Source organism: Schistocerca serialis, chromosome 7 (genome assembly GCF_023864345.2).
Source record: "Schistocerca serialis cubense isolate TAMUIC-IGC-003099 chromosome 7, iqSchSeri2.2, whole genome shotgun sequence".
NCBI lineage: Eukaryota > Metazoa > Arthropoda > Insecta > Orthoptera > Acrididae > Schistocerca > Schistocerca serialis.
In genome coordinates, this window is record NC_064644.1 from 382184625 (window position 1) to 382208403 (window position 23779).

At 44.4% G+C, this 23779-nt stretch overlaps 1 protein-coding gene across 1 annotated transcript in view; it reads left to right on the plus strand.

The window, feature by feature from the left end:
• Positions 1 to 23779, plus strand: part of LOC126413115 (calphotin) — an 831469-nt gene that overhangs the window by 69320 nt on the left and 738370 nt on the right. The window contains exon 3 of the mRNA XM_050083006.1: positions 17238 to 17321. The gene's annotated coding sequence lies outside the window, so the exon portion shown is untranslated. The remainder of the gene's footprint in view (positions 1 to 17237; positions 17322 to 23779) is intronic.

Below are 23779 nucleotides of genomic sequence, written 5' to 3' on the forward strand. Positions count from 1 at the left end.
CAGAACCCCAGTGAAAGTGAGCTATGACGGACATTTTCCGTGTCTGTATTCGATGCCTCTTCCTCATAATGCTAGGGCAGACAGGTTTCATTCGTACCGTCGGAAAGGTTGGAACTATTCCGCTGACTATTTTCTAGGTCTGCGTCAGCTCTCTCCTGCAGTAGTTACTTCGGAATGCAGCTGAGTACGTATAATGACATGAATGGGCCGCATGACCCTCGGTTGCAGAGAACAATGCGTCGTAGACGCTCAACGCATAAGTCACACGGAAGATATGCCCCTCTGTAGAGCACCATTCGCTTTCACAACACTGCATCACAAGTGCACAAGACATGTCTCAACAACACAAATGAGCTAAGCGATAGAAAGGTACTGCATTATCTTCGTAAACACAAGGTTATCTGTAATTCCATTAGTGGATTATTACTCGTATTTTGTGAAACCATGAGAAAGTGCTGTTGACATTCTTGTCTCTATTTGGCTGTTTACCATTCTTTTTCGCATGGATGTGGTACAGCTGAGTTTGATAGTTTCCTTCTAATGAGAAGAGAATCCTGAAAATCTCCATTGATTTGTACGTAATAAAACTGCCTCGTAATAAAGAGGAAGGGGTGAATTCCAAAAATTAGAAACAAGAGAAGTACTATTATAATAATAATAATAATTATTATTATTATATGTCCATTCCTTGCCACCTTTCGGTTGGTGTGGGCTGGCAACAGTGTTACATACCGCTCTCCACCCATAAAGCTTTAGATATATAAAATAGTTTAAAAATAACATTTAAATATGTTTTCGAATGACTGAAAATGATTTACGCTGTTAAAAGAGTAAATAATCGTTGTTGACTTGCTTTAAAACGATGATCTCAATAGATTTAAATAGAAGCACTATCATTATCCATACGGGTCTATGATAAATTAGCACTGGGTAAATTGATTGGTGATAGGGGAGCCAAAGTGTGAACATCAGGGTTTACTGGATGTGAGGGTAGGTATAATGAACTAGGATTTGTGGCAGGACTGGAGAGATGGTATGTGTGTAACGAGGAAGGACACTGAGCCAAGGGGTTTGTGGGGGTATGTTACATAAAGAGGTGTGGGCGTACTTACGTGGTTAATGGATGAGGATGAGAAGATTAAGCTAGAGCTGATAAGAGGGCTGGATGTGACAGATTTCATGAGAAATGGCTCTGAGCACTATGGGACTTAACTGCTGTAGTCATCAGTCCCCTAGAACTTAGAACTACTTAAACCTAACTAACCTAAGGACATCACACACATCCACGCCCGAGGCAGGATTCGAACCTGCCACCGTAGCGGTCGCGCGGTTCCAGACTGTAGTTCCTAGAACCGCTCGGCCACTCCGGCCGGCGATTTCATGAGACTGAAAACTAAATTATAGTTGGAAGAATATATTGGGTGCGTGTTGTTGTAGGATTAGGGAGATGTATAGAACATATATGACAGGAAATTGAGGCTAGATATCAGGGAGAAGCAGTGGTGCTGCTAGCTCCTAGTTCCTGGACTGCTTGAGTTATACGTAAATAATGGATGATCACCTGAGAATGACATAGTAGCCGAAAATGGAGTGACAGATAACAAGTTTGTTATATTTTATGCAAATGGTGTATCTATTTATTCAGATACACGAAGATGTTCATTATGAGGGGCACTTAGGGGAGCAGGTTAAGGATTCGTGTGAGTTGGTAAACTGATATAGATACGTGAGTGGAACACGTTACACTCGGGTATTTTGAGGGAGTGATACAAGTTTTGTGGAGAAGAAAGTGACACTTTGCTGTTATAGGAAAAGCGCTGAGGTAACAAGAGCTTGCAGTATTAGAATCGAGTATGCTTTTTGTTTATAACTTAGATATTTATCAACAGTGTATGTCGAGCTGAGAAAAAGGGATTGTTTTCTAATTAAAAGCTTTTATTTCATGTCAATTTCGAGGCTCAGCTGACTGCATGAGTATATGGTAACTTTTACATTAGTCTGCAGAATATTTGTATGAGTAATTCGCGTGCTGCCTTTAGTACTGAGAGATGGTGCCTCGTCTGGTAGCGAAACAGACACCCAACACAGGAAATCAGACCAGACCGCAGACTAGATGACGTAGTGGATAATTATTGGCCTCTAATGTCCTGATCCAGTTTTCTGCATGGTGCTTGAGTTTCCGTGCTTTCTCGATGTCATTTTGTATCTATGATTAACAGCGTCTACGAGACGAGAAATGAAGTTCCATCCCGCAATTCCTGACCTTTGAAGAGATAACAAAATTCTTGAGATAAATGACTGTTGTACTTTATTTCACAACCATTGTGTCAAAAGTATAGAAATCACCATTTGACCACGAAGATATTTCCGCGATATATAGAGGATGCATAAGATATGATCTCATAGGGCGCCAGAATACAGTTGGTTCAAACTTTTCTCACGCTTCACCGTAAAATACTGCGTAGTAAGTAACCACTCCGCCTTCAATGAGCTTCTGATGCTGCTTCATGTTTCGTGGAACACGGCTTACAGTTGCATACTTCACCTGACGGAATCTCCCAGCTATTTATCAAACATTCTTAGTGAATGGCCTTTGCAAGGTGGCATGACTTGCATACATAGTTGGAAACCGAATCCTGGCAGCAGCTCCATATTCCGAGGAGGTCCCATTACTGGATAGACTTGCTGATGTGATAGTCGCAGGTGTATACGTTGCAGAAACCGTCGCTCTTCTGGTAATAAGATATAGCTGAATGTGAAAAACTTACCTTCCTTCTTTGTTTTCATCAGTGTTTTGTCGAGAACTAGTACCATATTGTTTCTTCTTTGTGTGCAAAGAAGATGGCTGTATCCCATACCCAGAGTATGGCGGACTGGACTCGCTGTATCAGCTCCACTGACTTGCATCCTCCAATGAAATGGACAGCCCATCTAGCACGGCCCAAGCCGCCCGCTTTGTCTCAACGTATCTCTCCACACCAGGAGCCGCCTGAAAGAGAGGTAGAGATTCCGAGCGATAAAAAGTATTAGCGTCGGGCCCTCGTAGCTCACTCAACATGTGCCCCGCCCGCTTTGTAGTGCCGGATCCGGCCCTCTTCCTCATCCTATTCTGCTCGCGTGGCCCGCTCTCAGCCGCCTCTAGTGCACTCATTGCGTCAGATCACAGCAGAGATTCCGCTCCACGCTTGACGGCTGCCCCTCCTGTTTGAGGATTACCGGGCTTTGCGCGAGCGCGGAGGGTCGTAAGCCCTGCGACTGCGACCCTCTTTGTGGAATTAATTTTTGTCCTGCTCTTCCTCGTCTCGGGGAGAGCCCCCGAGCTCTGTCGAGAATAATTGAGTGGGCCTCATAGAGACGAAGCACGAATTCCCGGATTATTTTTACGTCACACTATACTACCTCTGTTCATAAAAAAACTACAGAACACAGTAATTCGCTAATAATGCGAGAAACTCGTTGAGAGTCGAGAGTTATGGCATGCTTGTGTCCCCGTACAGTTTGTTAGTTTCTTTTTTGGGGGTTCCGTATCTGAGTCGGTAAAATCGGAGCCTCTGTATGACCGTCTTCTTATCCGTATCTCTACCGGTCTCTGCTCAGATCTGTAAAGACCCGTTTTCCTCAGGGACGGATGGAGGTATCAAGCTGCAATTTATGTCAAATGCTAAGATCCACGGTCGATTGGCGGAGTAAACAATTTAAAATTCTAAATCAATACAACCAAAAGGTATGGCCATATATCACACATATTTTGTTACTCGCAAAATCAGTCATCAAAACTTCTAGTTGAACTGTTAGTAAATATGTCGATCCTGGTTGTTTAGTGATAGAGCGCGTAGGTGGAAACCAAGAGGTCACGCGATCTAAAAGAAAAACTGGGTGAAGTGTTGAACTTGAAGGGGTGTTATGTGATGTCTGCCCAGACCTAATGACGAGAACAATGACGAAAAAATTAGGAAAAAAATTGGTAAAGTGCGGGCTTGAAGCAAAGAGCTTTTTCAGTCTTCGTTCTAACCTAATCGCTACCTTTCAAGGACGTGATGAGACACCAGAAACAAAACATGTCTCGGATTTCACGTTAAACCGTAGATTCACTTACCAGTGTTGGATAACTGGGTTAGGTTAGGGACATCCAAGTCGCCTAAGTGACACCCACTAGAAAGCCTTGCGCCAGGCAATTAACCCACCGAAAAATCATTATTGTTAATATATTTTTGTTATTATTATTATCAAATAAGTTTGTACCAAAACACCAGAGTGCGAGTTCAACTCGAACTTGTCCTGTTTTCTTACTTCTGACAGTGCTCAGCTCTGAACGATATTCTAAAGGTCTTTTCTACGGGGCTGACGGGAAATCCGGGCCAAGCAACGAGCTTGTGACGTCATACTGATTCCCTTGCCCGACGCACATCGCGTACACTCTGTTGCTTCCGGAGCCAGGCGAGAAATCAACATGTTAACGAACAGGCAACCTATAAAGTCCGCAACTTTTATCTGATGACATCGCGAATGTGAGTCTAATTAGTCGCGCAGCTACGAAGTATAAAAGTGGTCTCAAAAAATATCTCGCTCCCCGCTGGAGACGGTACTCGTAAGGCATGTAGTGTCACGTGCTGTGACGTGCGAAACAGGGCCCGTGTATCTCGCTGAGTGCGTTTTACGTGTTGTTAATGCAGAAAACAGCATAGCCACAGAATAATATACAGGAAATTAAAATTGTCGAGGTCTGGTGCCCTGTCAGATGCAGATCTAAAAATCTGAACGCAGTCAGCGTTAGCTGTAAGGAGCTGTTAGGTCATAACGCAGCGTTAACAAACATTCAAATAAGACTTATGTGGGCAAAGCGATGTAACGGACGTCCAGAAGATAACAGAACTGTATTATTTGTCATTTCTGAATGGTTCGAATGGCTCTAAGCACTGTGGGACTTAACATCCGAGTTCATCAGTCCCCTAGACTTAGAACTACTGAAACCTAACCAACCTAACGACATCACACACATCCATGCCCGAGGCAGGATTCGAACCTGCGACCGTAGCAGCAGCGCGGTTCCAGACTGAAGCGCCTAGAACCGCTCGGCCACAGCGGCCGGTTTGTCATTTCTGACTACAATTTTACTCGAAAATCACATAGAAATGCTGTGAGTCTCGCAACATTTCCGGTTCTTCCACGTTCGGTAGATAACCAGCACCAGTTTCTTCCTACAGTTTGTGGTGATGTGGCAGTCTGCCTGTCCGGAGCTGAATATTGACAAGACAAAGAATTTACGATTGGTATAAACGTTCCAAAGAGGGTCGAGAAGACGTTGAACAGGCCTACCGGCCTGGTCCCCCTAGCACATCGATTACTGCCGACAATGTAGAATAACTAAAGGATATGGTTTTGGAAAATCGTCGAATCACCATCAGAGAGGTTGCTGATGATCTCGGCAAAGCCTTTGGCTCATGCCAAGCAATTTTTTCGCACGTTTTGGGCATGAAACGTGTAGCAGCATAGTTTGTTCCGAAATTATTGAATTTCAACCAGAAAAGACATTACGTAGATATCGCTCGGGCATTGCTGAATGAAGTCGACAACGATCCAGAACTTCTAATCAGGGCTATAACAGGTGACGAAGCATGAGTATTCGTGTATGACGTCAAAACTAAGGCCTAATCGTCCGACTTGAAACTTCCTGAAGGGCCGAGACGGAAAAAAAATCGACAAGTTCGATCACATGTGAAAGTTCTTCTCAGTGTTTTCCTCGATTACAATGGAATAGTGCATCATGAGCCAGCCGTTGTGGCCGAGAGGTTCTAGGCGCTTCAGTCTGGAACCGCGCTGCTGCTACGGTCGCAGGTTCGAATCCTGCCTTGGGCATAGATGTATGTGATGTCCTTAGGTTAGTTAGGTTTAAGTAGTTCTAAGTTCTAGGGGACTGATGATCTCAGATGTTAAGTCCCATAGTGCTCAGAGCCATTTTTGAATAGTGTATCATGAGTTCGTACCTTACGGTCGTACAGTCAGTGAGGATTACTATGTGGACGTTATGCGCACTATTCGTGAAGTATTCCGAAGAAAACGATCAGAATTGTGGCAAAATCACTCATGCAAATTGCATCACGATAATCCTCCCGCTCAGATCTCAATGGTTGTTCGTGAGTTTTTGGCAAAAAACAGAACCGTAATATGGTCTCAGCCTCCCTATTTGCCGGGCATGGTTCCCTGCGACTTCTAGGTCTTCACGAGGCTGAAGAGAACCATCAAAGGACATCGTTTTGCCGCCACTAATAAGACAAAAAGAGAATCGCCGAATGAGCTGAAAGCCATAAGGAAAAGTGAGTTCCAGGGGTACTTCCTAGATTGGAAGAAACACCGGCACAAGTGTATTATATCTGTGAGGGACTACTTTGAAAGTGCGCCGAAGTTTGGATGTTTCTATTCGCTTTTCACATACGGGCCTGAACAGGACTCTAAGGAAACTTCGAAAATGATTGCTTAAATAATAAAATTTTTAGGAAGAATTACAGCGGTTTGTAAGCTTTTTCTACGAGTTACTGGTAAGCCACTGTCCAGCATCACCTAAATGATGGATCTACAAGAAACTACGGATTTCGTCCCACGTAGAAGCAGTTGCTACCAAAAAAGTGTGTAGGTGCTCTTCGTACACCTGCAGCGCTGCTCGCAATGATGTCAGCGTAACGTGGCAGCCTTGAGTCTGCGAACAGGTGGCCGGTGCGACGACAGCTGGTGTCCGCCCACTGGGCAGACGCGCGCAGTGGGCAGAGGGGTCCCGACCCGCCGAACCCTGCGCGGCCGGGCTGTTTGGGCGGGAGCGTCTCCGCCGCGTCCCAGACGGTCTGGTACGGTCTGGTCTGGCCCCACTGGGCCGGTCCCCATCAGATAAGGCGCGGGCGGGTCGTAGCCCGCCCTGACCTTAACGCCGTCCCATTGTTGTGGGCGCACGCCCCTTGCGTCAGCACATTCCGCCGAGGCAAACCCGGTGACGACACACGACTCCCCCACCCCTCTTTCGACAGCGCAGTCCCAGTTTTGGATCGTCTTGTCGAAGTGTACTGGGTCACCATCTCACATTAGAGACAGGCAAACACAGGGCACTCAGGACCAAACGTTACGCCTGACTGCGCAATAACGAATGCACGATTATTCAGTCTCCAGCTACGCAGCATATGAGGCGCGTTCAGTAAGTAAAGCAACACATTTGTTTTCCTCGGCCATTTTTTGTTGAAATAATGCGACTATTTTGAGAGATCGTGGAGTTTTCCCTCTTCAGCCACTATAGTTTCATGAACTTCCGATAGGTATTGGCGCTATACGTAGCCCTCAAAATGGCGTCTGTAATGGAGGTGCAATTCAAACAGAGAGCAGTTGTTGAGTATTTTTTGTTGGAAAATCAGAGCATCGCAGATATTCATAGGTGCTTGCAGAATGTATGCTGGCAGTGAACAAAAGCACGGTGAGTCGTTGGGCGAGCCGTCTGTCATCATCGCAATAAGGTGGCACGAACATCGTGGTGCAGCGATGAACCCCGAAGTGTGTCGTGCTCTCCCTCAGTAAATTGAAGAAGCGACTTCAGCATGGTCATCACCACACAAATGCAAACGAACTTCTCCTCGCAGGCCGGAGTCGCCGAGCGGTTCTAGGCACTTCAGTCTGGAACCGCGCGACCGCTAAGGTCGCAGGTTCGAATCCTGCCTCGGGCATGGATGTGTGTGATGTCCTTAGGTTAGTTAGGTTTAAGTAGTTCTAAGTTCTAGCGGACTGATGACCACAGATGTTAAGTCCCATAGTGCTCAGAGCCCCTTTTGAACTTATCCATGACAACGCAAGGCCTCACACAGGTCTGCGCGCCAAAGAGGAGCTAATTAAACTCCATTACACTGTTCGTCCTCATCCACTCTACAGTCCGGATCTCTCACCTTCAGACTTCAATCTGTGTGTCTCAGTGAAGAGTACACTGCACGGGGGCAGTACGTGGATTATGAGGAGGTTATTGGTGCAGCTGTACGTCAGCTCCGGCGTCGACCAGTAGAGTGGTATCGAGCGGGGGCATACAGAAGACACTCCTTCTACAGGGGCCTAAAGCCGCCGCAATGAATGGAGATTACGTTGAAAAAAAAAAAAAGAAAACTGTTTTTTAGCCAAATGGGAGCGGAGTAATTTTGTGCATTGGAATCCTGAAAAAAACCAACCTGCTTTCCGAAAACAAGCGTTGCATTACTCGTACATGGCGTGCAAATTGGACACTATGCAGGAGACCTAAAAATTTTCCATTTTACTCTCCAAGTGTAAAACAGAACCGCAGTCCAATCAAGAGTTCGTAAAGCTTGTTCAGTGAGTAATTTTGGCCAATTGGACAGTGCAAGCCCGGGGCGATGGGAGAAGCAAAAACGGCAAAGTGGAAATGTCGTCTATCTCAAGATCACACAGATGGAAAATTTCCTTAGCTGGAGATGTTGAAGCAGAGGAATAACGTAGCTTACTAACCCTTCGTTCGACAGACGCATCTGTACCAGCACAGGAAGGACTGATAAGAGGACATACAGAATATCCGTGGAAGACAAGCACGTTTCGTTAAGCGACTGGTTAGGAAGTGCGAAAGCCTCACAGAGATGTTCGTCGAACTCCAGTGGCAGGCACTACAAATGAGGAGTTATGCATCACGGTGTGGGACAAAAGTGGAACAGGGAAATTTGGAGGGACAGTGATACAAATCGTGATGCTTCGCTGCACACTATTAGCTGGCATGTGGAGTCTTCTTTTTCTTGTGCCTTTGTCCCCCGCATCGGCATGGTCGTTAACGGATTTGGCACCGTTATTTAGTTGGGTGGCGGGATGCCCTTCCTGTTGTCGCCACCCAGTACACCCCTCCCCCTTCTTTTTTCGATAATTTTTCGTAAATTACGACATTCTCGTAGGTATTGTATTGTCGATCTAATATTTATTCCAGAATATATGTGTGAACAACGAGTTTTATTTCGGTGTACGTCACTCGATAATGGCACTGTTAGCCGAAATGAGTGTATCGTGAAAGTGATAGATAAAAATTACTATCACACAGCGGCGAAACTGGAAACTCCTTCTATAAATGTCACTTGCTAAATTACGAACAACTTAAATTGGTAGGATCACATACATAATGTTGTGGGGGAAGGCGAACCAAAGCCAGCGATTTATTGGCAGAACACGCAGAGGATTTAACAAATCCACAACAGAGACTGTATACACTACACTTGTCCGTCCTCTGCTGGAGTGTTTCAGTGCGGTATGGGATCTTTAGCACATAGGATTGACAGAGCACATCGAAAAAATTCGATGAACGGCAGCTCTTTTTGTATTATTGTATTATCGCGTGGTAGGGGAGAGAGTATCAAGGGTACGATATGCGAACTGGGGTGGCAATCATTAAAACAAAGATGGTTTTTGTGGCTGAGAGATCTTTTCCGAATTCGAAAATATTTTCTTGATGCCCACCGACATAGGGAGAGACGATCATTGTAATAAAATGAGACACCGGATCTCACGCAAAAAGAAGATTTTTGTGTTTGTTTTTCCAGCGAGCTGTTCGACAGTGGAACGGTAGAGAAATAATGTGGAGTGTACACGTGGAATATGTAGAGACGATCGTTTTGTCCCATTGAAAAACTCTGTCAAGCCGGTAATGTAGCAGATTATCGTTCGAGTCTCTGATACGCACGTTCGAAATAGGTATTTTTTATCTCCCCCCCCCCCCCCTCCCACCCCCTCGGAAGCTACAAGTTGCACTCTGAGGCATATGAGGAGGTATGATTTGTTTCTGCAACATCTACAATAAACTGTATCGCTTGGTCACATGAAAGTCAAACGTGATATGTAAATATTTTTCACTAATACATTCGTTCTGCTGTGTGAGTTGCTTATCGGTGCCAGTAGAATGAGAACGATCTGTAAACGGTGCAGCTCCATCCATCCATGAAAATAATGGATCGGTAGTTTTGCATTGTGTATCAGCTAGGACTTTCATGGTCAGTAACCATAAACGGCATACCAACAAGCAAAATTTCAGCATCTCATCTCTTTATGTTTCGTGCCAGTAGTTGCGTCATGTATTTTGAGAAGCCTGGTGCTCTTCCGTTTGCCGGTTAGTCAAATAACAACCACGTACTAATGGAACGACAAATCTCTGTAGCTCCAGGTGACATTTGAGTGAAATTCGTGAGATGAAGGACTACTATCTGTTCACCTTTCGTGCTCTTTTTCATCCATCCTTACATTATTCATTGATCACTACACGGCTCACGAAGTCGGAAATTAATACCTGAAACAAATTTTGTAAAGAATATCAGCACTGCTAGCTGTAACCCGTGTGTTCTACTGTCATATATCAGTTTCGATAAAATCTTGCTAGTAAATTTACACTTTCTTTTCACACACTATTCCATACCTCGTGACTACTATGGCACAGTGCATCAATACATTACGTCACAGTAGTGTTCATTGCAAGTCGTACCCTTTTCTTTCACGGGTTACTGATTTCTATCCGCCACCAAGAACGATTATATTTTGAGTCATACATGTTTCTGTCTGCGACAGCGGCGTCCCTGTAAGTCTCACGACGTTTCCTCCCCATAAGATAACTTCCTCTGACAAGCGACTAGCTGCTGCTGACGGAAATCGAGATTGTCCTTGGCAGATAATCTCGTGTGACGCAGTAAAGGAAGTGGTATTTCCTGCATTGTCTCCGGGAAAAATGTCTGTAACATTACTTCTACTGTACACACACGGACACTGTCAGATGTTGATGTACTTTTATTTGAAGGCAATTGTCAATGACTACTATATTTGTGCTACATACTCGGCTTAGCTGAAGCTCAAGTCGTATCAGATAGCCTCTAAGTTCTTTTGTTAATATATCAGCGAAATTCTCAGTGAGTCGTTTGCGTGCAAGGCAAAGTGAAAAATTCTAAATATGATTAAGAGATGATGTTAATAACCATTATTTAACAATTTGTATGTTGTTTAGCTTTTACTTTTTCTATCTTTTTTATTTATGTTTATCCCACGCCCAGGTTTAATGCCATGTAAGTTCAAGAACTGAGAAATATTACATTTAAATCTTGCTTCCGTATATCTGAATCATTACTGTCCTCCAATTATAAATGTAAACACCGTGCACGCCCAAGCTTCATGCTGTCACTTTAAGGTAGAATCTCCGCGAAAGGGAAACCTGAAAACGATAAAGGTATTATGTTTAGCTTAAATGGAATATGGTGATACAGAACACAATATAAGCAGATTTTGTGCGAAGAATTGTATAAGTTCGACATGAGAGCAGGGAAAGAAGTTTCAAGTTGTAGCAGAAGATATAACACTAAATGAATTGAGGAGAAATTTCATGTATTTGGTGTAGTTAACATAATCTTGGAAAATAAGAATGAAGTAAGATATCTCATTAAGCAAGTGGAAAAACAGTAGCCGACATGTAGTTAAAAATAAGTGATGCTGCTTTTGAGTGCCCCTACAAGCTATTAAAAAGGTCCTGGTTAATTACTCTCTCTTTTTTAATGAGCGAATAATCTTGCTTGGCAAACTCATTACCTATGAAGCATTCATGTGATGGACAAGTTTCAGGAAACTTAACAGCTGTGCCTCTGTTGACTGAAACTTGTGTCTCGTAATAGAAAGCTACTGACGTGATCTCTTTCCACATTAGGGCCTCGTTGCCTTACAGTAAAGCGTCGTTTAACGGCTTAGTGAAAAGTTCTAGTCTACAACGCAAAAGCTTTATGGTTCCAGTCCTCATTCGTATAAAGTTTTTTCTCTTATTTAATGCGACTTTCAGCACTGGCGGAACTTTTAATATTTCAGAAAGGCCAAGGTGCAATGTAGTTACGATTCTACGTTAACTTGTACAGCAGTACATAGCTAACTGTGTTTATCGTTTCATCGGTCGGAGGAAGACAGTAGCAACAGGTTAAGCACTGACGGGTCCACTCCACTTGTCGTGCTGATAACAATTATGTCAACATAATTACCTGATAGTGTTTAGAATGGCATCCGTTTAGGCAAATCCGTAAATAGTGTACACAACAGCTATACCAGCTGAAGCAATCTAGGACAAGTACTCATAGTCCTCGACGGGTGTTCGGAGTTAGTTGTCTTCCCTGCTGATTTACACACCCGTTTAATGGAGGGTGACAGGGGAAGCGAGCGGCGTGTAAGACCCTTAAGTTGATTTTCTACCCAGGCATTTGGGAAGGGACAGGAGGGAGCGGAGGGGATTAGTCTCTATCGTGCTCATGCCACCATTTGCTGACACTTCTATTTATTAGTAATTTATTTTGGGTTTTGGTTTCAGGACATGCAAACAATCACAGTTTAAGCACATCAGTTTCGATTATTATCTATGAAAAAATTTCAGTGCAGTTATAGCAAAACAAGCGTAAATTTTATGAAATTGGTATGTATGTACTACGCTTATCTATGTGCAAAATTTAATTTAAAGTCATTTACAACAAAAGGAGTAATATTATGACTCAATAACTGTGTATAAATGCATTTCACTTAGTGTGTCCGATTTATCTTCCGATGTACTGGGTGACTGGGATACGACCTCCAGGCCATGCGATTCTTCGTTTCTGCTCTCCCCCATCGGAGTGGCCATTCTCGCCTATTGTCTTGTGATATCGGTCTCTTCCTCTTCCCTACTGTGCACGTAGAATCTGCACTTAGACTTACACCTTAACGTCTGTTGGTGCCAGAAGAGTAGTAACGTACAGCACTCAGCTGATGTAGTGTCACGTCTGCCTGCCTATCGTTTCATGACGTCCTAATATTATATGGTTCACGTCTTCTTACTCTCCGCAACTACGCTTTTAGTAGTCTGGCGGTGCACATTGTCATTCTGAAGTACACCACTGTCCCCAGCAGAGTCAGTCATGGTGAACTTTTGAAAGGGCGCTTGAGCAGTATGAGCGGAGCCTAAAATTTCAGTAGTGCCTTCCACGTGTACTAATGGTCTTAGCAATGCCGCAATAAAATCACCCAAACCAAACGTTGGCCCTTCTGTCTCGCAGTCTTGAAGAGATGGTTGTACAGTGTTTATTCTCCGAAGTTTCCCATTGGACACGTCGATGGAGACGCGTCTGTTGCGTCAGATGTGAATTCAAATGTTTTCACTGCCAGCTCTAGTCCGTGGTCGTCAAAAAAATGGCTCTGAGCACTATGGGACTTAACATCTGAGGTCATCAGTCCCCTAGAACTTAGAACTACTTAAACCTAACTAACCTAAGGACATCACACACATCCATGCCCGAGGCAGGATTCGAACCTGCGACCGTAGTGGTTACGCGGTTCCAGACTGAAGCGCCTAGAACCGCACGGCCACACTGGCCGGCCGTGGTCGTCATCTGGCTGAAGAGGTCACCTGGACTGGCCTGACACGGTAGCAACATTTACGCTGCTGTGACGGTCTTTTCGGATGGGAGTAATCTATGACGAAACCCAACGAGCGGCGACCATTGCCATGTTCAAAATGTCGTGAAGGCTGTTGAAAAATGATCTAAAGCTGATTTTTCACTTTTTTCAGTATTCCACGATTTTGATACACCAGTCTTCGAGCAGCACGGCCTCCAATTCTCCTGCGACTCCTGGTTCTTCACAGAGATGTTGTCTGAAACATCTTGCGTTATTTAGGCTTGGTTGACAACGAAGGAAAAGTCTGCGACGCCCAACCACTGTGTCATATGTTGGTGTGTTGTTACCATACACTTTCACCGACTTAACATCGGTTGTTGTAGCACTGTTCCCATTTAAATCAGCAGGCAGTGCTATTTTCTTTAGGCCGCTCTGGTGGTGTGCTACGGTACTGTGGCGCTCTGTCTTCGGTGTATATTATGACTGAGGACATGCACCTGTGAACAAAAAAAAAAAAAAAAAAAAAAAATCTAAGATGTCCAACGGGGACAATAATTCACCAAACGACCACGCTGACATCATCAAGTCTGCTGATGAACGCTGGGCTTTTATCTCCTTCTCATCGCCCACTCCATCGGCCATCCGCGCACAGCATCCCTACCCACACTCCTCCCACCGAAACGGTGTTCCGCCCTAGGTTCCCGGCCAGGTATGCGTGCTGGTGGCACCTGCGTTGTTCCTCCACCTGCCACAGAAGTCAGTTAGGTGTGTCGGATCTCTTTTCTCTTTTTCATCATTCTTAAAGTGGGGTCCAATGCCTTACTATGGATGTGTCCACTTATCAGCGGCCGGCCGGTGTGGCCGAGCGGTTCTAGGCGCTTCAGTCTGGAACAGCGCGACTGCTACGGTCGCAGGTTTGAATCCTGACTCGGTCGTGGATGTGTGTGATGTCCTTAGGTTAGTTAGATTTAAGTAGTTCTAAGTTCTAAGGGACTGATGACCTCAGAAGTTAAGTCCCATAGTGCTCAGAGTCATTTGAACCATTTTGAACTTATCAGCGGTTCCCATATTCGAAAGTCAACAGAGTCCCTAGTGACGCAGTTCCAGAAGTTGGACGTCTGTGTCAGAATCTCTGTGTGGTCATATTTCATTCCATGTAATTCCGTCAGGTAATGTTCTGCGACTGCCGCCTTGTTAGGGTGCTGCAGTGTAGTGTGCCGTAGGTATTCTCGGCAACCATCTTCGACAGAACCCAGCGTCTGACCTATGTATGTCTTACCACATTGGCAGGGAGTCTGGTAAACCCCGGATTTCCACAGTCTAAGGTCGTCTTTCATACTACCAAGCAGTGCCTGTGTTTTGGCTGTTGGGTGGGAGACCGTCTTCACTTGGTGTTCCTAGAGAATTCGTTCTGTCTTTCCGGATAAAGCGCCACAAAAGGGAATAAATACAATGGCCGCGTCCTCCTGAAAATCCTTCTCTGGTTCCGCCGGTCGTGCGGAGCGTATAGGACGTAGGGTTCTCCGAATTTGCATCCCCTTGTAGCCGTTCTTCCGGAAAACCACTCTCAGAGATTCAAGTTCGTGGTTGACTCTTTGTTTGTCAGAGCCCTATGTAACAAAGTTTTGAGCACGCCGTTCCTTTGACTTGGGTGGTGGCTCTCCACATGTAACTATTGGTCAGTGTGCTTCTTCTTATGGTACACGCTGTGGCCCAAAATGCCGTCGGCTCTTGTTTCAACCAGGGCATCCACAAAGGAGAGCACTCCATCCAGTTCGACTTCTATGGGGAAACTGATGTTCTGGTGTATGGAAATGAGGCGTGCAAGGAAGCCGCCTAATTTTTTGAGGTGATAAGTGAAATCTCTCGTAGCTGGTGTTTATCTTGTAGCTTACGCCATGACCGCTCTAGAGATGTTGCGGTAAGAATTTGAGTCTTCAGGAGAGTAGGAGCAGGGTTGTAAGGTGACTTACTGTAGACCGAACCGTAATGGCCCCGACAATTGTAGCAGCCCAGTGGTCGGTGGAGTTCTTGCCCAGGTGTTGTCACGCGCAGCTCCGCAAAACTTAAAGCCGAGAGAGAGGAGACGGCAGAACCGGCCCGCTAATTGCCACAACAGAGCGGCCAGTTGCGCGCGCCGCAAATTTCGCAGGCCAGATGCGCGGCCCTCGACTGCGCGCCTGATGGAGCCACAGTGTGTTTTGTTGCTCGGCCAGCGGCTGCAATTAGCGCTGCCCGGGCAGTCACTTGCGTGGAAGGGGTAGCCATCCAGCCAGCCAGCCAGCCAACCGGGCCGTCTCCACAAACTGCCGCCAGCTGCCCGCGATGCGATTTACTGGCCCGTCTCTCCGCGCCTACTGCCGCGTTCGCCCAGCGTGGGCACAAACGCAAGTATTTCGGGTGTGCCGAAAAATTAGCATAATGCTATAACGCAATGAATGGACCCACAGTCTGAAATAAACGGCGCGCTCACTTCGTTACAGCAAAGAGGTGTTCCCTAACGTTCAACAGCCTTGTCACAGAGATTTCGCAGCAAAATTCATTGCCTCGTGGGCTTGCTTCCCATTGCTGAATGCAATTCCAAGAAGCCCTTCGCCTCCTTCATCTTCTTTTTGACAAAAACTTTGGTGAAGCGATAAAACTGCATTGCTTTGCAAACAATCTGTGTGTTGATGTATCGAACTGACGTCATTTCTTTTTCCCTTCACTATACACAATCCACGTATTTGTGAACTGTTAAAAAATAACTGTTTAAGTACCTGGCTCCAAAAACGGGAACCTCAGAAACAAAGACATGTGAGGAAAGCTATGCAGAGCAGGTCTTGTGATGTACTCACTCATTCCAAATTTCTCTTTTGTTACATTTTTGTGATGCTAAATTTGCTATTGTTTTGGTCATCAATCATAATGTCGGTGTGACGTCACATCAGTGCTATCCTCATGTTGTTTTTACTGCACTGTACATCACCAGTGATCTTAGCAATACCACCCCTCAAGTTTTCACTAACGACTGATCTGATGATGTGATAAGTGCCCAGCCAAGCTGATTTTACAAATCATTCTAGTCTTTATTGTTTATTTTTCCTGGGTGACTGGATGCCTTCATTCCTTACTCGGTCAGTTAATAAGAGCTTCAACTTAGTCTTATGTGAAAGGACGAATCACTAGCCATTTACTTCCTTATCTGTCCTTTCTCTGTACAAATTAAATGTGGCAGGCTACTTTGAGCAGCGCAGAATTAAACAATTTCTGATACTGTCCTCGGGCTCAATTCCGTCACAGCTGACTACTGTAGTCTCCTCAGCAGAAAGAGAAAGTGTTATCCTGCTAACGGCGCATTTGAAACCACGCTGTGCTGAGAAGGGAAAAACTTTTTATTCTACAGAATCAAAACCCTCGTCCACATCTACGAATGTAATGTTCGTGCCAGCTTCGGACTGTGAGAAACCTGTTATGATTCCGTGCCATAACGGTTTGCATGTCGAATTTATGAAGTTCAAACATAGAACCAACCAAGCATTCATCTAAAAGATTTCGGGAGAGCGCATAAAAACCAGGTCCACTGTAGTTTTTTACGAGAATACAGTGTTCTTAACCATTCTATTGAAGAAGTGAAAATGCTTTCAGAAGCACGTAATCAAGTGTCCAACGAAGTTTTTTACTTAGGTTATTTCTGTTTCTTTGCTGATAATGACATTCATAGTGTTGATACACCATACATGTCTTGCAGACTCAAAACCAGAAGTCTTTGTGCCTACTCACATTGTGAGTCATTTTATAGTAGCACTTAGTTAGAATTAAAACTTAATCATTTGCATTAAAAAGGCTATTGTCTTTTGTTGCAGGTTCTGAAAGGAACGATTACGACGCAGGTGTCACAGTGTGCGTGGATGAAGAGCGGTTCCTGTCTAGCCGTCGCCAACTGAGTGGTGAGTACTCGCTTTCGTGATCTGTTTCCGGTATTTCTAAGAGTTGGTTAATTACGCTTCTTGCTGTAAACACCCACTCATAGCCATTTACCCGATTTTGTTACTAAGATGAAGAGGCGAAAGGCAACCACCCAGTTTTGCTCTAAAATTTGTATCTTCCCAACCGTTCTGCCTCAGTAAATATTGTTAAGATTGTTCTACAAATCACTCATGGAGATGGGGCTGGTAACATGTTAAGTGGAGTGAGATACATATAAGGCTGCACCAACATGGAACATCGAATGTTTGCAACGGAATAGGCAGATGCGTTTTGACCAAGGAAGAGTAGGTAATACAATAGCTGAGACATCTGAAATAACAGAGAATGATAGAAGTTGTCTTGCGACGAACTTTTTAGAAACTTCCAAGAACACAGCAGTGAATTTACAAGTTTGCTTCACAACAGGTACACGCTAAAGATAAAATATAGCAACAACTGCTTATAAAATGGCAGTATTCCTATGCTCAACCCACGAATGCTATGGGAAGAAACCTTCATTTAATATGTATAGAAACGTTACCTCCAAGACTCACTCCATACCGATGTGTGGAATGTATAGGTGTAGAAGTAGCTTTACTACTATCTGGTTACATTCGCTTAGTTTTAACACGTTATGGTGTCCCTATAGCTTTACAACCAAACTTGTGTTCCATGTTTTCTATATTAGGCATTAGTGACACAACTTACAAACAAAAAATGGAGACTGAGTTCGTAAACTAAGCTCGTCAGCGACCTTATACTCGACCTTGACAGCGTAGCACATATAACAATTGAGACTATCATCAGTCGCTTTATTATGAATCTTGGAAAATATCTAGAATGTTTTGTAATATTATTTCTAGGAACGATAAAGGAAATGAAGTACTGGAGAAATCTATCTACGGACAACTTACAGATTTGTACCGTTACACTACCATGCATATACTCGGAAACAGCCTCTTGAAATACGATTTTTAACGTAGAATTTCTTGCGAATTTGATTTGCAAAGTGTCAGTATACTGGCCGAAAGGAGACTTCCATGCAGACTTCAAGAACCCTGTGCGCAAAAGTTTTCCATCGGGACGGTACTAGATTACATAAAAGAGAACAATGTTATACCATTTTTACAAAGCGAGCAACACATAGATAGGGGTAGATATCGTTGTACTTGTATTACCAGAAAGCAATTGCATGGCAACATTGCATCCTTTCCTTTTGCCTTGTACTTACTTACATTTTGATACATATCGGACTGTAAAACGACAACTCCGACATGATCCACAGTTCTCCTGAAGTAAACTGTAGCTAGATCAGATTGGTTACAAGACAAAGGGGATAGAAACTAAAGTGCAATTCTGCAAGAATATTCTGATGTCGATGGAACTCAACGTAAGAGGGGAATAGGTAGTTTTACAATAGTAGAAGGTATACTTCAACAGCTAACAATGAAAGCAAGAGAACGAAGAAAACATTCTGTTCATCGGACTGCAAGTAGCAGAAGTACAAGATAGAGACTGCAAAAATTTTATGAAGGGAACAATTCCTAGGAATTGCAACTTCAGTTGTTAGGAACATCTTGAGGGAAAGCGTCAATACCAGTTACACGATAAACTTACACGATTAGTTTATCGTGACTGGTTATAGTTTAGTGTTATTTCTGCTACACGTTTTGGAGGCTTAATTATTCATCATCAGGTGGATTCATGTCATTTAATAAAACTTGCATGTGTAGCGCTTTCGACTTTTGGGTAGCATGTGGCACTATCTGGAAGAAGACAATGCCACAGGTTACCCAAAAGTCGCGCACCGAACACATATACGTGTCATTAATTGACATGAATATGCCTGATGATGAAGGTTTAAACCTTCTAAACACGCAGTGGAAATAAAATAAAAATACATGATGACTGATGACAGTGAATCATTAATTTAATTGATAATAATAAGCACCTCGTCTTCAGGCCACAAGTGGCCCATCGGGAGCATCTGACCGCCGTCTCATCCTCAGATGAGGATGCAGATATGAGGACGTGTGGTGAGCACACCGCTCTCCCGGTCGTTATGGTAGTTTTCTGTGACCGGAACCGCTACTATTCGGTCGAGTAGCTCCTCAATTGGCGTCATGAGTCTGAGTGCACCCCGAAAAATGGCAACCGTGCACGGCGGTCCGGATATTCACCCATCCAAGTGCTGGCCACGCCCGACAGTGCTTAACTTCGGTGATCTGACGGGTACCGGTGTATCCACTGCGGCAAGGCCGTTCCCAATATTAATAACAGTCACTATAAAACTTGACATAAAATGCTCACATCGGTATCAGCAGAATAAATTATAAAGTGTAATCATTGACAAATATACTGTGTGTTGAAAATTATGCTGACCTCCATTAGAGGACTTTAATATGGGGTCTGCCCACGCTTTATCCTTGTAACAGCTTGAAATGTAACAGAGATGTCTGAATGTCTGTGAAGGAGTCAGCCCATTTCTCCTAAAGAACCGAGAACAGAGTAGTTAGTGATATTGAAGCGTGGTGTGTCGAAGGTAGCGACGTGAGCCGCTGGGGTCTGGACAGATGTCGACGTTCTGTCTCATCCCAAAGGTGTTCCACTGCGTTCAGGTGGGAAACCTGGACACACTACTCAAATCCAGGAATTTATTGTTCGCAAACCATCGCTTCACAGACGCAGCTTGATGACAGAGTGCATTGTCATGATGATACATTGATCGTCTCCGAACCGTTCCTCTACTACACGCAGTACGTACACCACGCTGTAAAGTGTGTTCTTCCGCAGTTAGTGCTTTCTTAAGCAAAATGAGTAGGGCACACAAATTCAAATGGCTGTAAGCACTATGGGACTCAACATCTGAGGTCATCAGTCCCCTAGACTTAGAACTACTTAATCCTAACTAACTTAAGGACAGCACACACATCCATGCCCGAGGCAGTATTCTAACCTGCGACCGCAGCAGCCTCGTGGTTCCGGACTGAAGCGCCGAGAACAGCTCGGTCATAGCGGCCGGCTAGGGCACACACTAAGCACGAAAACGGGCCCGCACTGTAACACTTCCTCGTCCGTGCTTTACTGTTAGCAATACACACGCTCTCCAGGCATTCGGAAAACCAAAAACCTCATGTTCGATTGCCACAGGGTGCGGCGTGATTCATCACTCCAAATCGCTCGTTTCCAGTTATCCACTGTTCAGTCGCATCAGCGTTTGCACCAAGTCATTAACATTGACTACACATATATGTAGCTTATGAGGGGCTTCTCGACCATTATACCCCATTCTATTTTACTACATATGCACAGTAATTCTGCTACTTGGACTGATGGTAGCACTTTGGAACTCAAGTGTGATTCTTTCCGCTGATTCTATGCAATTTTTATACATCCATCCTGCGCAATGCTCGACGTTCCCTACGAGCCACTACATGAGATCTGTCTGGTCTCTGTTTAGTTGCGGATGTGACTTCGCGCTTCCACTTCACAGTCTCATCACCAACAGCCGATTGGGAAGTGTTAAAATAACTTTGATGGATTTGCTATTAACGTGGCACCCAATGACTAATTCACGCTCAAAGTCACTGGGCTCTTCCGACAGACCGATTCTACTGTTAATGCTTCTCTACGGACAGTACTCCCCGCGTCCTTTTATGCTGTGAGGTCCGTCTCACGCAACATCTTGTTGTCAATTCCACTTTACATAGTGATGTCAGCTTTGATCAGGTAGTGTAGACAACTAAAAATTTAACAGCTGATGTTTACACAAATATTTTGTCAGATTCATCAGTATCATTCAGTGATGGATATAGGTATCTTCGTAGCTGGTTCATGCGTTACCGTCTTCATCTTTTAGCAACCAACTTTATTCTTGTTTCCTTATATCTTCAATTCATGTTCCACAAGCTTCTCCCCAAATTCTTTTCCTGTAGTGAGCAAACCAACACAGGAACTCCTCCGCCAAACTCTCAACATTTTCTTTCTCTGTGTGGCCAACCCAGCTCTTTTCCGTTTTCGTAATATTGTTCTGATTAGTTTGATGGAGGGTGGGCGTGGTCCTTTTGGGGTTGGTTTACCTAGGTCTTCTTCGGAAATAAATCGAAGATACAGTCCGGCTAGAACACCGTACCTTAAGAGTAACAATCCGACAGTTACCCAAATCGACAGCTACTCACCTACAGTGTTATAGACAGCTCCCTTCGTGCGTTACAGAGTCCTGTACACAGTGTATACTTTCAGACAGAATCTTTGGAGCAATAGCTGTCCAATCACGGTATCACCATGGCCCAATAAACCGACAGTCGTCCTCAGCAGCTCGTGAATGCTTGGCCGCAAGCTGACCGTCTATGGACTGGGCCTATAGGCACACGTTGTCCGTGGTCTGGCAGCTGCCTGCTGACAGCCACTGGTAGGCACACATTGTCCGTGGTGAGGTAGCAGCGCGAGTCGCCGCAGGAGCCTCCGTGCAGACAGGGGAACTGGGTCGATCAGATTCACCGCGGGCTCACGCTTAACGCCGTTACACTGAACGGATGCTGATGTCAACAGCGTGCAACAAGACGCGTTACGTCACGGCGGCGCGTCTGTTCCGCAACCCACGCGGAGCCTGGACGCGGTCAGAACTACCGATGGCCGCTCCAGATAGCCGCTCCCTGCCCGTGACACAAATGCCGCTCTTTGGGCGTGTTCGGCGAGGAAGCTTTCTCTGCTTTCCTCGAGCGCCGTACGGAGGCTAGTGACGGCCAAATTTACGCACAGCGCCACCCTAAGCCATAGACACCTCGCTCCCGCCCTTTACAAAAATTAAAAAAAAATCGCTTGTCTGTTTTCGACTTTGGACGATTCTGGTTGTCAAACACATTTTAGTTGCCTTACATAATAGTATCCTTATACGCCGTCTAAGGTGGATATTCAGGGAATACAACAGGTCCATCCAACGTTAACAGATGTGCTTCTGTTAATTTTATTGTATACTGTGTTTTTTATGACGTAACAATCATCTGCGAGCACTACATATATGGACATGCCCATCTTCTCCAGGTGCTTCTTGAATTTAAATGTTTTATTTATGGCAAACCTTTTTATTATGTGCTACATTTTATCTGCATGACAACTTGGCGTGAGATGAAACTCAAAATGAACACATTTCATAACATAAATTTTTGAAGACCTGAAAATCACTGCAAAGTCTGTAGAAACCGATAGTTTGTAAATGAAGAAATATTTATACGGTCTTGGCTTTAGAAAGTTTTTCCCAAGTAAAATAATCGCTCCTTCTCATTTCTCAGCTTGAGGGTATTAGTTAAATAGGGCTATCATGGACTCTGTCTGCTTTCAGTTATCATTCGACTTATCTGTTTAACCTGGCGAGATTAAGCCCATCAAGCACTCTCTTACATTTAAGCAGGCATTTTGCATATTTTATATTGCATATGTTATTTATTTATTTATAAATTAGATGTATGACTGATGCATCTAATTGGGTGGTCCTTTCCCCATCTTAGGAATTCTTTGCAATATCGCAATATCCCACGCAAAAATATGCCTTACAAGTTAGAGCTTTGTCAATTCAGAGATTATGTGACAGACTGGATATGCGAAACGAACCAGGGCTGCAATTGGACGCTGACCTTTGGCAGAAAATACTCATCAAAAAACGATATACGTGGTCGGTGAAGTCTTTAGGTTGCCAGTGTCTAGCTCGTACTCCTGCTGTGTGAGTCCGCTTTTAGGGCTCCGTATCTCAGTGGGTAAAAACGGAATCCTTATAGCATTTCTTTGTTGTCTGATCGTCCGTCCATCCGTCCTTCCTCTGTCTGTCTGTCTCTCTCTCTCTCTCTCTCTCTCTCTCTCTCTCTCTCTCTCACTCTCTCTCTCTGTTCGTACGATTGTGAAGATTCGTTTTTCTTTAGAACAGGGACGGTATCAAGTTGAATTGGTCCCTTGGCAGTGTGAAAAATTTAAGCTTGTAAGTGAATGCAGTCAAAAGATACGGCCACTTATCTCACATATTTCGACACTCGCAAACTCACTCATCAAAATGTATACTACGTCTCACACTAAGCGTGCAGGGGGAAGAAACTATTAATTTTTAAATATAGCACATACATATTTTTTTGCCATTTGCTTTCTGTCTGTCTGTAACAGAGCGAGATGGCGCAGTAGTTAGCATACTGGACTCGCATTCAGGAGGACGACGATTCAAACCCGCGTCCGTCTATCCCGATTTACGTTTTCCGTGATTTCCCTAAATCGCTTCAGGCAAATGCCGGGATGGGTCCTTTGAAAGGCCAAGGCCAACTTCCTTCCCTAATCCGATGGGACCGATGACCTCGCTGTTTGGTCCCATCCCCCAACCAACCAACAAACCGTCTGTCTGTCTATCCGACTATTACGACACCTTTTTCTCAGGAATGGGTAGAGGTAGCAAGTAGAA